This window comes from Crocuta crocuta, unplaced genomic scaffold (assembly GCF_008692635.1).
Source record: "Crocuta crocuta isolate KB4526 unplaced genomic scaffold, BGI_CrCroc_1.0 scaffold29, whole genome shotgun sequence".
In the NCBI taxonomy this organism is placed as follows: domain Eukaryota; kingdom Metazoa; phylum Chordata; class Mammalia; order Carnivora; family Hyaenidae; genus Crocuta; species Crocuta crocuta.
In genome coordinates this window covers 3373987-3390424 of record NW_027533280.1, presented here as the reverse complement: position 1 = coordinate 3390424, position 16438 = coordinate 3373987, and the positions used below count along the sequence as shown (strand labels likewise).

The window sequence follows — 16438 nt, the reverse complement described above, 5'->3', positions numbered from 1 at the left end:
GGGTTCGAGCCCTGCGTCGGGCTATGGGCTGACTGCCAGCTCAGAGCCTGGAGCCTGTTCAGTCTGTGACTCCCTCTCTCTCTGACCCTCCCCTGTGCACGCTGTCTCTCTCTCTCTCTCTCCTAGAAATAAATAAAACATTAAAAAACACACACACACACACATAGAGATAGAAATAGAAAGTAGGTAGTGGTTGCCAGGGTCTGAGGCACCTGCTTAATGGGTGCCAATCTCCTTTGGAAATGATACAAATGTTTGAAACCAGATAGCGATGGTGATCGCACAACATTGTGAATGTACTAGGTGCTACTGAGTTGTATGCTTTAAAATGGTTAATTTTACAGGGCACCTGGTCGGCAGAAGCCTCAGTTGGTTAAGCGTCGGACTTGGGCTCAAGTCATGATATCACAGTTTGTGGGTTTAAGCTCCACATCGGGCTCTGTGCTGACAGCTCAGGGCCTGAAGTCTGTTTCGGATTCTGTGTCTACCCCTCCCTGCGCCTCCCCGCTCACACTCTGTCTCTCTCTCTCCCTCAAAAATAAAGAAACATTTAAAAACTTTAATAAAAATAAAAATAAAATGGTTAATTTTATGCTATGTGAATATTATTTCAATAAAATAAATAATAAATTAATAAATATTGCCCCTTTTAAAGTTTATTTATTTATTGTGAGAGGCAGAGAGAGAGAACCCCAAGCAGTTTCCACACGGTCAGTCTCCCCAGTAAATTAATAAATATTAAAATAAAAGAGTTGGGGAAAATAAAGAGTAGGGGCACTTGGGTGGCCCAGTCAGTAAGCATCTGACTCTTGGTTTTTGCTCAGGTCATGATGATCTCGCAGTTTGTGAGTTCCAGCCCTGGCTCAGGATCTGCACTGATGGTGCGTGGTGCAGAACCTGCTTGGGATTCTCTCTCTCTCTCTCACAATAAATAAATATTTAAAAAATAAAATACATAAAAATAGAATAAAGGAGTTAATATAAATGAATACACATGAATAAAAATAAATAAGATATAGATAGATAGATAGATGTAATGCATGTACCCCCCAAAAAAACATTGAGCAGCGAATAGATGATAACCAAGTAGGTGGGAGATTTTGGAAAAGAGATTTTATTTTATTTTTTAATGTTTATTTTTGAGAGACAGAGAGACAGAACACAAGCGGGGGGTGGGGGCAGGGGAGGGGCAGAGAGAGAGGGAGACACAGAATCCAAAGCAGGCTCCAGGCTCTGAGCTGTCAGCACAGAGCCCAAAGTGGAGCCCGAACTCACGGACTGCAAGATCATGACCCGAGCTGAAGACAGACGGTTAACCGACTGAGCCACCCAGGTGCCCCAGAAAAGATTTTAAATTGGGAGGCAGTTTAAACTAAAGTTCTTCTCAACGCTAATATTCTTTTATTTTACAGACCCAGCTCTTCCTTAAGTGCTCAGTCCTGACCACAGCCATATTGGGTCTGAAGTCTAACGAACAAAAAAGACCAAAATTGAGTTTGTATTATAAATCTAACAGAAGCTGCACAGGGCAATGCCAGTCCCTACTTGTACTTGCATTCAAATAAAATGACTCACACTCATTGAGACACCTTCTAAAATGAAAGGCTCAAAACAAAATAGGCGCAGGGTGCCTAGCTGGCTCAGTCAGTTAAGTGTCTGACTTTGGCTCAGGTCATGATCTCACGGTTTGTGGGTTAGAGCCCCGCATCAGGTTCTGTGCTGACAGCTCAGAGCCTAGAGCTTGTTTCAGATTCTGTGTGTCTCTCTCTCTGCCCCTCCCCCACTCTGCTCTGTCTCTCTCTGTCTCAAAAATAAATTAAAAAACCACCGGGTTCTGTGCTGACAGCTAGCTCAGAGCCTGGAGCCTGTTTCAGATTCTGTGTCTCCCTCTCTCTCTGACCTCCCCTGATTACACTGTCTCTCTCTCTCTCAAAAATAAATAAAACATTAAAAATAAATAAATAAATAAATAATTTTTTTAAAAAAAATAGGTGCTATCCAGTACTATCCTCAGGTTTATGACCTGGAAATAGCAGATGGTCCTTAAGTGATTTCAACTACAATGTTAATACCAGATTAAAACTAGTTTATTTAACTCTGTAGTACTAAATTAGCCTCACTGACTTCAGTCTCACAGCCTACATGAGGATATGTGTTTGTGTTTTTCTGGGTATATGTTTGTTTCTTGTGAACAGGTCAGTTGGATACACTTTGGATACTCTTAATAGTTGTCAATGGGACCATTATCAGGATTTCCTGGGGGAAATAGTCTCAACAACAAAAGAGAAGAGGCAAAACAGTGTGTATAATATGCCATTTAAAAAATTTTTTTAATTAAACAGTTTTTGAGAGAGACAGAGCGTGAATGGGGGAAGGGCAGAGAGGGAGAAACACACAGAATCCGAAGTGGGCTGCAGGCTCTGAGCTGTCAGCGCAGAGCCCAGTGCAGGGCTTGAACTTGGGAATGGTAAGATCATGACCTAGACCAAAGTTGGCTGCTTAACCAACTGAGCCACTCAGGTGCCCCAATATGCCTTTTTTTTTTTTAAATAAGAAAGGGAGAAGGGCGCCTGGGTGGCTTAGTCGGTTAAGCATCCGACTTTCACTTAGGTCATGATCTCGCGGTTTGTGGGTTCGAGCCCTGCGTCGGGCTCTGTGCTGACTGCCAGCTCAGAGCCTGGAGCCTGTTTCAGTCTGTGACTCCCTCTCTCTCTGACCCTCCCCTGCTCACGCTGTCTCTCTCTCTCCTAGAAATAAATAAAACATTAAAAAATTTTAAAAAAAAAAGGGAGAGATGTACACAAGTATTTAATGGAAGTATTTATATAAAACAAAATATTAATATGTTTTTCTTGTCTTATCTTTTGTCAGACCTGACCTTGACCTTAGACAGCCTATGGCATCCACTTGCAGTGACCGAGAGATGGGAGTGAAGCAAAGTTGGGTTGTTACCCAAGAAGAGCAAAGAAAAAGAAGGAATTAATATTCAGACCTTTATTGAGATGTTATTCATTTACCCTATAATTCACTCGTTTAGAGTATATGATTCTATGGTTTTTAGTATATTACATTATTAATTTTTTAAATTGTGGTAACAAAACATATAACAGAGAATTTGCCATTTTAACCATTTTTTTAGTGTACGACTCAGGGACGTTAGCTGCAGTCACGATGTTGTGCAACCCAAAACAGAATTTTGCAGAGAAAAAGAATGGCTTGATATTCCAGCATTGTCAAGTGAGAATGGATCAAAAACGCCTTTACCTCCCTTTTGTCATACCAAGGGCCTGGAAGACCTCCGACTTTCTGCTGTGATGCACAGAAGAAACTCGGGTCTAGCATTAAGGCTTAGCCAGGAGGCTGGAGGTGGGAGGAAACGGGGTGTGGCTGTACTTCCAGGCCTGGGAGTTGTTGATGAGGAAGAAATGGAGAAGAGAGTCAGGGGAGGAGGGCAGATCCACAGGTTGAGATCTAGGGCAAGGAAAAGGAGGCAGCTCCCGGAAGAGAAGCCTATGTCCCCAGTCCACTTTAAGGGTCTGGAAGAAAACCCTTAGGCAGTGTGGTAGCTCTATGCCGACATTGTTAGCAAGATGGCCGCCAAGGTCAGGCATGAGGAAGATCCGGTTTGTGCTGCTAGGCCTCCCGTGGACGCCGGTGGGATGAATGGCTGGCTGAGTGTGTGTGTGCCTGCTCTGGGAGCCGCTGTGGCAGCATCGCAGCGTGGCAGAGACGCAGTGGTGCCTTCTGTGCGGGCGGGAGGAGGGCGTGCTGAGTCAGCGGGAGGAGGCATGGAGTCCTAACTGAGCCAAGAAAGCGCGTACGTGAGGAGCAGACTCCAAGCACACACTTGGACACGGAACCAGGACAGCCACCCTCTAAGAACTCAGCTGTGGCTGACGTTGCTGATTGCCTTCCCCAGATCCCTTCACCCTTTTCTTCCCTAACAAACCCTGATTATATTTGACATGGCAATGTGCCCAAGAATTTATGCTCACTTACTCAGACTTTTCCTAAGAAAGGAAAGTGCCTCAGCTAGAGGCACTTCTGGGAAAGCTTTTCCTTGCCTGATAAATGGAGACAAACACAGATGTGCTATCTGGAGCCAAAGCAGCCATGTTGTTACCCTGAGGTAATTAATGAGCACGAAGTCAAAAGCCAACAGGTCAAGATGGCCAAACAGAAAGACTGAAAAAACAGAATTCCTCTCCTGGGAAGAGACCTATCCATCAGGGACAAATATTTGATAAGAACCAAAACAGCTCTTTAGAACAATAAAATAAATATTAAAGGGCTAACAGACTGGTTGAAAAGGAACTTTATGAAGAAACTAGAAATGGTTACTGAGGATTTTCATTGCTTTTCTGTATGTTGTATGTAACTGTATCTTCCTCCAAATTCTTCATAAAATGTACACCACTTGTTAATGCTTTGTGAATTTGAAATTTGATTTTAGGGGCACCTGGGTGGCTCAATGAAGTGTCTGACCTTGGCTCAGGTCAGGATCTTGTTGTTAGTGAGTTTGAGCCCCGTGTTGGGCTCTGTGTTGACAGCCCAGAGCCTGGAGCCTGCTTCAGATTCTGTCTCCTTCTCTCTCTGCCCCTCTCCCACTTGCATTCTCTCTCTCTCTCTCTCTCTCTCTCAAAAATAAATAAACATTAAAAAAAAAAGACATTTGCTTTTGGGAGATGCCACATAGTTCTGAGTCCTGCTCCAAGATAGACATGGGTTGGGGAGACAAAAGCTGCATCTAGGAGTTTTTCCTCAGTGGAGAGTCCTCAAGTGACCCTCGAAGCTTTGTAATGTATATAATCCATCTACTAATACAAACACATGTAGTATTTTCACATATAAATCATCTCATGATTTCACATATAAATCATTCTCATTAATTTTGTTAGATAAGGTAGTTTATCATATCCTTGTTTATTTATTGTTTTAATTGTTTTAATGTTTTATTTATTTCTGACAGAGAGAAAGAGAGAGAGAGACAGCGTGAGCAGGGGAGGGTCAGAGAGAGAGGGAGACACAGAATCTGAAACAGGCTCCAGGCTCTGAGTTGTCAGCACAGAGCCCGACACGGGGCTCGAACCCACGAACCGTGAGATCATGACCTGAGCCGAAGTCAGACGCTTAACCTACTGAGCCATCCAGGCACCCCTGTTTGTTTGTTTTTTTTTAATTTTTTAACATTTATGCATTTTTGAGAGATTGAGAGAGACAGAGCGTGAGTGGGGGAGGGGCAGAGAGTAATGTGGACATGGAATCCAAAGCAGGCTCCAGGTTCTGAGCTGTTAGTACAGAGCCCTGTGCAGAGCTGGAACCCATGGATCATGAGATCATGACCTGAGCTGAAGTCGGACGCTTAACTGGCTGAGCCACCCAGGTGCCCCCTGTCATATTTTTGTTTAACCTTCTGCATACCTGGGTCGGTCTCAGATTGAACATTTAATACCAACCATATGAATTTTGTAATTTTTCTCCAGTATCTCCAACATATTTGTCTCTACCAACTCCTCGTTAGCATGTAAATATATTCAAGTTCCTTTACCTTAAAAACAAAGTTGGGGTCACCCGGGTGGCTCAGTCAGTTAAGCGTCCAACTTCAGATCAGGTCATGATCTCACAGTTTGTGAGCTCCAGTTCCGCGTTGGGCTCTGTGCTGACAGCTCAGAGCCTAGAGCCTGTTTCCAATTCTGTGTCTCCCTCTCTCTCTCTGCCCCTCCTCCACTCATGTTCTGTCTCTCTCTCTCTCTCTCTCAAAAATAAACATTAAAGAATTTAAAAAAAAAAGCAAAGTGAAACAGAACAAGACCCTCCTTCAACACATCTGCACTTTCCCAGCCAAGCTTCTTGAACAAGCTTTCTATGCCTGACTGAAATCTGTCTTTTGCCCACATTGCTTAGAAGAAGTTGTTACTGCCAATATCATCAATTACCACTGGGTCATTTAGTGAACTGAGTGACACGGCTATTATTGATGACTCTGGCAATAGGAGCTTCAGCTGAGCAGTGGACGCAACAATGTCACCTACTTGATCTATTAGCAGCATCTTCAATGTTGGTTATTCTCATTATGGTATATTGCAAAAAGCAGCTACAATTATTCATACGAAAATCCATAAGAAGAGCTACCTAGATAACCTGTAACTGGTTGCAGTTAGGGACTATTAGGGAGCCCAACTGAGACCAGAAGAACTACCCAAATAAGCACAGTCTAAATTTCCAACCTACAGAATTATGAGCTAAATAAATAGTTGTAGCTTTAATCCCCTGTCTTGAGGTGGATTGTTACTCAGCAATAGCTAACTGATACATCCTCCTTCCATAACTGCTTCTCATCCTGTGTCTTCTACAGCATCACACACTTCTTGTGTTCTTTCTTCTTCTCTGGCTATTCCTTCTCCATCTCTTTTTCAAGACTCTTTCTACCTACTCCTTTATATCGATGTGCCTCAGTGATCTGTTCTCTTCCCTCTTCTCTTGCCACCCATTTTTCCTCTGTATTATCCCACCAATTAACTTATTTTCAGTGACTATCTATGTACAAAGAATTCCCAGCTCCACATCTCCAGCCCATAATTCTTGAATTTCAAATTGGTATGTACAAATGGATTTTGGAGGGGTGCCTGGGTGGCTCAATTGGTTAGACCTCTGACTCTTGATTTTTCTTTTTTTTTTTCTCTTTTTAATTTTTTGACATTTATTTATTTTTGAGAGACAGAGCATTAGCAGGGGAGGGGCAGAGAGAGAGGGAGATAGAGAGTCTGAAGCAGGCTCCAGGATCTGAGCTGTTTGACATCACAGAGCCTGATGTGGGGCTTGAACTCACAAACCATGAGATCATGATCTGAGATGAATTCAGACACTCAACCAGTTGGCCACTCAGGTGCCCCTCTGACTTTTGATTTCAGCTCAGGTCATGATCTCACAGTTCCTGACCTTGAGCCCTGTATCAGGCTCCACACTGATAGTGTGGAGCCTGCTTGGGATTTTCTCCCTTCCTCTCTCTCTGCCCTTCCCATTCTTTCTTTCTCTTTCTCTCAATATTAAAAAAAAAAAACAACAAAAAAAAACAGATGTTGGATATCTCCACTGCAATTTATTCAGTAAATATTTATTGATTATGTCATAGACACAAATTACACATACTCAATACTGAACTCCTAACTCTTCCCCTAGGCTACTTAATTCCTTAATTCCTATCCACATGCAAGTAGGTCAAATTCTTGCAGTTAATCAACAAGTTCTGTTAATTCTATCATATTTGTTGTAAATCCATCTATACCTCTCTACCCTTCCTGCCACTGGAGTTTATTATATAATGCCACCATTATTATGGGACAGCTGCAATGCAAAAAGTTATGTCCTTCCTTCTGGATAACACCAACATATGATTGCTGGTCTTCCTGACTCATGTTATTGACTCTCGATTTCTTATCTGACTTGTTATCAGAGACACCTTTTTATGAGGCAAAGTTGATAGGGGCACCTGGGTGGCTCAGTCAGTTAAGGATCCAACTTTGGCTCAGGTCATGATCTTGTAGTTTGCAAGTTTGAGCCTTGCGTTGGGCTCTGTGCTGACAGCTCAGAGCCTGGAACCTGCTTTGGATTCTGGGTCTCCTTCTTTCTCTGTCCTTCTCTCCCTTGTGCTCTGTTTCTCAAAAATAAATAAACATTAAAAATAAAACAATAAGGCAAAGTTGATATAACTCTCCTAATCAAAACCCTTCCATTGGACAACCAGACAGCCGGCCTTTATGTGGGTCTCAGTGTCATATGGTATAAAGGGCTCAGCACCATCTATGAACTAATCTCCCCCCTAAATTGAACCTGAATCTAATCAAGCCCTTAGGGCTAACTGCTAATTTATAAGAAATGTAGGAAATGTTAAATAACAAATTCAGAAGGTGGAACATTCTATAGCACAACCGGCCCAGTTTTCTTAACTAGTCACTGGCACTGTACACTTGATCTTAGCCAAAAGGCCAAGAAGCGATAGTCACTGGCACTTTAAAAAAAGAAAGAAAGAAAAGGAGACTGTTCTATACTAAAGTATAGTATAAATATACTCTATACTAAAATACTGACTAAATAAATTAAAGAGTAAATAAGTGAAAAGTCCCTTATTCATGCATTGGAAGACTTAGTATTGTTAAGATGGTAAATCCCCTTGAAATTCCCCAGACTTAGCACAATTCCTATCAAAATACCAACCAGACTTTTTCAGAAATGGAAAAGCTGATGGGGCGCCTGGGTGGCTTAGTCGGTTAAGCGTCCGACTTTTGCTTAGGTCATGATCTCGCGGTTCGTGGGTTCGGGCCCCGCATCGGGCTCTGTGCTGACTGCCAGCTCAGAGCCTGGAGGCTGTTTCAGTCTGTGACTCCTTCTCTCTCTGACCCTCCCCTGCTCACGCTGTCTCTCTCTCTCTCCTAGAAATAAATAAAACAAAAACAAACAAACAAAAGAAATGGAAAAGCTGATCTTAAATTCCTTATGGAATTGCAAGAGACTCTGAACAACCAAAAACAACCTTAAGAACAAAATTGAAAGATTCACCCTTCCCAATTTCAAAACGTACTATAAAGCTACGGTTAACAAGGCATTTTAATATTAGCAGAAGGACAGACATATAGACCAATGGAATAGAATTGAGAGGTCCCTTCAAAAAAAAAAACCCCTTCTTTTTAAGGGCAATGCTTTTTGACAATGTGATTTTTTGCCAAAACCATTTAGTGGGAGAACAAGAGTGCTGAGATCAAAGGATATCTGCTTGTGAAAGAATGAGCGTAGACACGTACTTCACACCATCTACAACTTAAAATGGGTCAAAGACCTAAATGTAAAAGCCAAAACTATTAAAGTCTTAAAGGAATCAATAGGCATAAGTCTTCATAACGTTGGGTAAGGCAATATTTCTTAGGTACAGCACCAAAAACATAAACAACAAAAGAAAGATAGGTCGAACTTCATCAGAATTAAAAAGTTTTCTGCTTCAAAGGATATCATCAAGAAGTGAAAAGATAATGGGAGAAAACATTTGCAAATCAGATACTTGTTAGGGAATTTGTCTCGGGAATATATAAAGAACACTTACAATGCAATGATTCAAAGATTATAGCCCAGGGGCAACCTAGCTCACTTGGTTAAATGTCCCACTTCAGCCCAGGTCATGATCTCATGGTTTGTGGGTTCAAGTCCCACATCTTGCTGTCTGCTATCCATGCAGAGCCTGCTTCAGATCTTCTGTCTCCCTCTCTCTGTGTCCCTCCCCCGCTTGAACTCTCGCTCTCTCTATACAATAAATAAACATATGAAAACAACAACAAGGATATATAGCCCAGGGGCATCTGGGTGGCTCAGTCAGTTGAGTGGCCAACTCTTGATTTTAGTTCAGGTCATAATATTGCAGTTTGTGGGTTTGAGCCCCAAGTCAGTCTCTGCACTGATAACATGGAGCCTGCTTGGGATTTTCTCTCTCTCCCTCTCTCTCTCTCTCTCTGTCCCTACCATGCTCTCTCGCTCTCTCTCCCTCTCTGTCTCTCTCAAAATAAACATTAAAAAAAGACATATAACCCAATTTAAAAATAGGCAGAGAATTTGGATAGATATTTGTTCAAAGAAGGTATACAAATGGCCAATAAACACATAGAAAGATGCTAATCAGTTGTTACTGAGATGCCAATCAAAATCACAGTGAGAGGGGCACCTGGATGGTTCAGTTGGGTGTCTGACTCTTAATTTCGGTTTAGGTCATGATCTCATGGTTTGTAGGTTTGAGCCCTGCATGCATGCATGCTCTCTCTGTCTGTCTCTCTCTCAAAATAAATAAATCAACTATAAAAAAATTTAAAAACTAAAATTGAATGTGGTGATGGTTTCACAATATGTGAATATTCAAAACCATTGAATTGTAAAGGTGAATTTAATGTTATATGAATTGTATCTCAAAAGATTTATTAAAATTTTGCATAGAGCTACACACACACACACACACACACACACACACACACACACGGTGCTTGTATAACTGGTGAAATCTGAGAAACTCTGTGGATTGTACCAGCATCTATTTCTTTTTTTTCTTTAATTTTTTAAAATGACTTCTTTGACATTCCTGTGTATTAAAATTTTTAAAAATATTTATTTATTTTTGAGAGAGAGAGAGACAGAGTGTGAGTGAGGGAGGGACAGAGAGAGGGAGACACGGAATCCAAAGCAAGGCTCCAGGCTCTGAGCTGTCACCTCAGAGCCCGATGCAGGACTCAAACCCATAAACTGCGATATCATGACCTGAGCCAAAGTCAGATGCTTGACTGACAGCCACCCGGGCGCCCCACCAGTGTCTATTTCTTTCCTTGATATTATTATACTGTTCATGTAGGAGATGCAGACACGGGGGAAACCAGGGAGAGGGTGCAAGGGACTTTCCTGTACATTTGTTTGTAACCTCCATGAGTGTATAATTATTTAAAAACAGAAAGTTAAAAGAAACCGAAAACATCATGGAGGGATGGGGGAAGGGGGAGTTGTTCTAGATTAAAAGAGAACAAAGAGACCTAACAACCAAATGTGTGGACTTTGATTGGATTCATGAGTTTCTTCAGTACCCTGATGGCATCATGGTTATCTAGGGGAATGTCTTCATTCCAAGACAATGCATGCTGAAGTATTTAAGGGTGAAGTATCATGATGTCTAGTTTTTTTAAGTCAAATTCTACCCTCAATGTGGGGCTCCAACTCACCGCCCCAAGGTCAAGAGCTGCATGCTTAACCAACTAAGCCAGCCAGGTGCCCCCATGATGTTTGCAGTTTAACTTCAAATGGCTCAGCAATGCACACCCACAGGTAAAACCAAAAGTGGCACAATATTGACGGTTGTTGAGTCTAAGTGATGGTTTATGGGTATTGATTTTATTACTTCTTCAATTTCCAGAATATTCAAAAACCTACCATATGTTTATCACTACTCCCTCCCTTTTTAAAAACATTTTTAAAGTTTTATTTATTTATTTTGAGAGAGATTAAGAGAGTGCAAGCATGGGAAGGGTCAGAGAAAGAGAGAGAGAGAATCCCAAGCAGGCTCCACACCACCCAATGCAGGGCTCGATCTCAGTAACTCTTGGGATCAAGAGTCAGACGCTTAACCGACAGAACCACTCAGGTGCCCCTCTCACTACTCCCTTTTTAAATCTTAGGGAAATCGTAGTAAAGAGATGAAAATCGGGGCTCCTGGGTGGCTCCATCGGTTAAGCGTCTGGCTTCAGCTCAGGTCATGATCTCACAGTTCGTGGGTTCGAGCCCCGTGTCGGGCTCTGTGCTGACAGCTCAGAGCCTGGAGCCTGTTTCCGATTCTGTGTCTCCCTCTCTCTCTGCCCCTCCCCCGCTCACTCTCTGTCTCCGCCTCTCAAAATAAAATAAAGACATAAAAAAATTAAAAAAAGAGAGATGAAAATCAATAAGGACAAAGAGAACAGGTGAGGTGCCAACAGTGTACTTTTTTCCTCTTTCGCCGTGGTATAGATATGGAGGTTGGAAGGCAGATAGAATACCTGCCTTTATTAGAGAAGTGAAACCTTAACGTGACTGCAGAAGGGATCCCGATAAGGGGCAGGACCCTGGGAAGGCACATCACTGGAGACACCGGGACTGCAAATGATGGGAATGAATTCTGGCCGGGCCTCCTGTCACTGGACACTCGTGGCCACGTTTGGACTTTCCACTTTCTTCCACAGGGTGTCTGGGCCTTTGTATTCCTTCCTGAGGTTTCTAACCCCCCACAGGGTCATCCAGTCGGCGCAGTCTAGGTCGCAGGGCTGCGCTCCAGGTGCTGGGATCCAGGAGAGGGCACAGCGCTGCCTGTTTGGCTCTGTATCAGGAAAAGGGACTCAGGATCTAGCTCAAGATTCACCAAATTGGAATGGCGTTTGGAATCTGGGCCGCCGGAAAGCATAAGTGTCCACCTCCCCTTCTAAGAACAAAACATTTGAGTTCAAACGGTCATAGGGACAACTTCAGAAGGGTTATATTGAATAAATATCTCATCGGTCAAAATGGTTAGAGAACAATGTCAACCTTTCCCAAATGTTAAGGATGACAGTTGCATGCCAGGGATTTTCATGTTGTTCCCCTTGAGAAGACATTCCATCATCTAATGAGTTTAGGGAGATTTTTTAANCCTGTTGCGGATTCTGTGTCTCCCTCTCTCTCTGACCCTCCCCTAGTCATGCTCTCTCTCTCTCAGAAATAAATTTAAAAAAACACTAAAAATTTTTTAAAAAATCATAAACTGGGACTAGCACTCATCCCAACAAATCTTCCATTTTACTGTTCATCCACAGGGCCCTAGGACCTGTGAGTCCTCTCGGCATCCTAAATCAGTTTCTATGTGTTGTACCACAGTGCTTTTTCACTTTGTAACTATGTGGACACCATAAAAGCAAAAATTAGCACCTTTGGTGGGGAAGTTAATTTTAGTTCAGAATGTTCCTTTTGTCATTATAGAGCAGGCTTCAGGCTGCTGAAGTTAATTATCATTTCTGTGTTTATTTCAAGGAGCTTAAGTGCAAAAAAGAAAATTAGTTTGTATTTTTTCCCCATTATATAATCTTTATATAGTGCTTCTGGTTTGGCAGTAANCCCACACACACACACACACACACACACACACACACACACACAGGCTTTAATGCTAAATCCACAAAGTCGTAAGACAAATTTTATCTAAGTGATTTATTTACACATGAGACCTTCTTCAGAAAACAGAGTAAATGGTGATGGTCAAATAGCATTGCTCAAGGGGAAGAAAATACAACCTCTTCCCTGCAGAAAATCTGGCTTTCCAGCTGCTCATGCCTGTAAAAAATTGTCTTGGAAAACTACCTGCCAGGGGGCGCCTGGGTGGCTCAGTCGCGTGAGCTCCTCTTGGGCTCAGGTCATGATCTTGCGGTCATTGAGCAAGAGCCCTGCATCAGGCCCGGTGCCCACAACTCAGAGCCTGGAGCCTGCTTCAGATTCTGTGTGTGTGTGTGTGTGTGTGTGTGTGTGTGTGTGTGTGTGTGTGTGTGTCTGCCCCTCCCCTGCTCATGCTCTGTCTCTCTCAAAAATAAATAAACATTAAAAAGATTTAAAAAGAAAAGAAAACTATCTGCCAGGAAAGCCAGGCACTTATATTTTCTATATCTTGAAGCTAAAAATACACCCAGAGTGTTAACAAGCAGTAAGCACTGCTCCAGATCTTTGCATCTGAGTAGCAAAGGCTAATTACTCGTAACACTGTATCCTTCTGAGGACAGGAAGTAAAGTGTTACTACCCCCACTTCACAGATCAGAGAACTGAGACCAGGTAAATTAAAAGCTCAAAGCTACTGGAGTCAACCACAATCAAAACTTAAAGAATTCATAGGCCTTCCTACAAAACTGATGAGCGTGCTTTTCTGTATTCAGATTCTTGGCAACTGTTAGGTTGAACCACATGAGATCGCTGGCGTTTGATTATTTGGGGTACAAAAAACGGCAACTTCAGGACCACGTGGCTGGCTCGGTCAGCAGAGCCTGCGAGTCTTGATCATGGGGTTGTAGGTTCAAGCCTCATGTTGCGTGTAGAGGTAACTTTAAAAAACAAAATCTTAAAAAAAAAAGAGCAACTTCATATAGTTTGGCCTGATAGTAATTTGCTCACACGTACTGCGGCATGGTGTCCGTGTGAAACCCAAAGCAATGTATCTCCTTTCTTCGTAGCACTATCCAAAACGTAAGGTCCTGACAGTCCTTTGACTCTTAGACAAACTGAGATGGCACACATTTTATGTGGACACTGCCCCTTGTCTGAACTATCTACTGTTGTGTAACAAATTGATCTAAAACTTCAGTGGCTTAAAACCATAAAGATGATCTCACACAGTTTCTGAGGGTCAAGGATCCAGGAAAGGCTTAGCCAGCTTTTCCAGGTCAAAGGCTCTCATGACGTTGCAGTCAAGACATCAGCTGGCGCTATAGTCACTGGTGGGCTTGACCGAAGCTAGAACATACATTCTCAATGGGGGTTTTATTTCCCCCAAGGGAGCGAAAATTTGTTCTTGAGGGTGGGGGCAAAACAATCTTAGATATTACGTGATATGTGGTCCTCTAAAGCTCAACTTTATCTGACAAAATCTTTATTTTNGCCGAAGTTGGATGCTTAACTGACTGAGCCACCCAGGCGCCCCTTATCTGACAAAATCTTATTCTTTAGTATTTAATTTCTCTTATTAGAGAAATTAATATGAGTATATCAAAAGTTTAAATAATTTAACATTTCTCTTTAAGGGAGTGTCTTAGTCCGTTCGGGCTGCTATAACAAAAGACCACAGGCTGAGTGACTTATAAAACACAGAAATTTATTTCTTACAGTTATGGAAGCTAGAAGCTCAAGATGAAATCACCTGTAGATTCAGAGTCCGGTGATGGCCTGCTTCCTGGCTGGTGGCTGACATGCCCTCTCTGTATCCTCACATGGCAGAAGGTGTGGGAGCTCTCTGGGGGTCTCTTTCATAAAGACCCTCATCCCATTCATAAGGATTCTACCCTCATGGCCTACTTACCCCCCAAAGGCCCCACCTCCTGATACCAACATCTTGGGGCTTCAACATATGAATTTTGGGGAGAGACATTCATTCTATAGCAAGGGGTAAAAAAACAAAACAAAACAGGAGGGACCTGGGTAACTCACTTGGTTGAGCATCTGGCTGTTGGTTTTGGCTCAGGTCATGATTCCAGAGGTGTGAGATCAAGCCCCAAGTAGGCGTCTGCATGAGTGTGGACCCTACCTAAGATTCTCTCTCTCTCTCGGGGCGCCTCGGTGGCTAAGTCGGTTAAGCGTCTGACTTCGGCTCAGGTCACGATCTCGTGTTTGGTGGGTTCGAGCCCCACATCAGGCTCTGTGCTGACAGCCAGCTCAGAGCCTGGAGCCTGTTTCAGATTCTGTGTCTCCCTCTCTCTCTGACCCTCCCCTGCTCACACTGTCTCTCTCTATCTCAGAAATAAAACGTTAAAAAATAAAAAAAAAAAGATTTTCTCTCTCTCTCTCTTTTTCTCTGTCCCTGTCCCTTTCTCATGCAAGTGCTCTCTCTCTAAAAAAAAAAAAAAAAATACAACAAAAAAAAACCAGGTAAGCTATGCAAGGCCAGAGGATCCTTTCCCACTAGGGCTCACTCCCAAAGCTGCTGGCATGGAGCGCAGATACTTGCCATGCGAGCCTCTCCTCCAGCTGCTTCTGTGTCCTCACAACTTGACAGTTGACTTTCCCCAGGATGAGTGATCCAGGAGAGCACGCAAGGAGGGAGCTGCAATGTTTCCTATAATCTGGTCTGCGTTTCATCCCATCACCTCTCGGGGCTCAGTCTCACGAACTGCCGAGATCATGATCTGAGCCAAAATCAAGAGTCAGGGCTCAACCAACAGAGCCATCCAGGCACCCCAGGCATTCTACCTTGACGGGTGCATCCCAACCCCAGCCCTCATTCTCTGAATACTTGTCAACACTTGGTAGGATCAGATGTTTAAGTATTTGTCCATCTGAAAGATTTGAAATCATCTCTCGCGGTTTTAATTTGCATTTTCTTGATTGAGAACCTTTTCATATGGCTGCTTGATGTATCTTCTTTTTTTTTAAATTTTTTTAAATGTTTTATTTATTTCTTGGAGAGAGAGAGAGAGAGAGACAGCGTGAGCAGGGGAGGGTCAGAGAGAGAGGGAGTCACAGACTCTGAAACAGGCTCCAGGCTCTGAGATGGCAGTCAGCACAGAGCCCGATGCGGGGCTCGAACCCACGAACCGCGAGATCATGACCTAAGCGAAAGTCGGACACTTAACCGACTAAGCCACCCAGACGCCCTGCTTGATGTATCTTCTTATGTGGATTGCCTCTTTATATCTTTTGCACATTATTCTGTTGGATTGTCTTTCATTTTTAAAAGTGATTGCAGAAGTTCTTAATGTATTCTGTATATATATAATATATATATGATATGATATATATATATCATATATATATGAATTTTTTCACAGTATGTGGCCTATTTTTTTCACTCTTTAAGAAATGATGCTTTTGAGGGGTGCCTGGGTGGCTCAGTCGGTTAAGCGTCCGACTTCGGCTGAGGTCATGATCTCACGGTTGGTGGGTTCAAGCCCCACATTCGGCTCTGTGCTGACAGCCATCTCAGAGTCTGGAGCCTGTTTCGGATTCTGTGTCTCCCTCTCTCTCTGCCCCTCCCCCACTAGCTCTCTCTCTCTCTCAAAAATAAACATTAAAAAATAAAAAAAAAGAAATGGTGCTGTTGAATGAACAGATATTTTAAAAACTCTAGGTCACAAAGTATTCCCTTAGGTTTCCTTTTCTTTTTTTTAAGTTTATTTATTTATTTTGAGAAAGAGAGAGAGAGAGCTCGGGTGGGGCAGAGAG

General features: G+C 42.7%; 1 long non-coding RNA gene across 1 annotated transcript in view; it reads left to right on the top strand.

Annotated features, from left to right (window-relative positions):
- Positions 1 to 3086, top strand: part of LOC144218076 (uncharacterized) — a 9136-nt gene extending 6050 nt beyond the window's left edge. Inside the window, exon 2 of the long non-coding RNA XR_013331043.1 lies at positions 2872 to 3086. This is a non-coding gene — a long non-coding RNA (uncharacterized LOC144218076). The remainder of the gene's footprint in view (positions 1 to 2871) is intronic.
- Positions 3087 to 16438: the final 13352 nt, after the last annotated feature.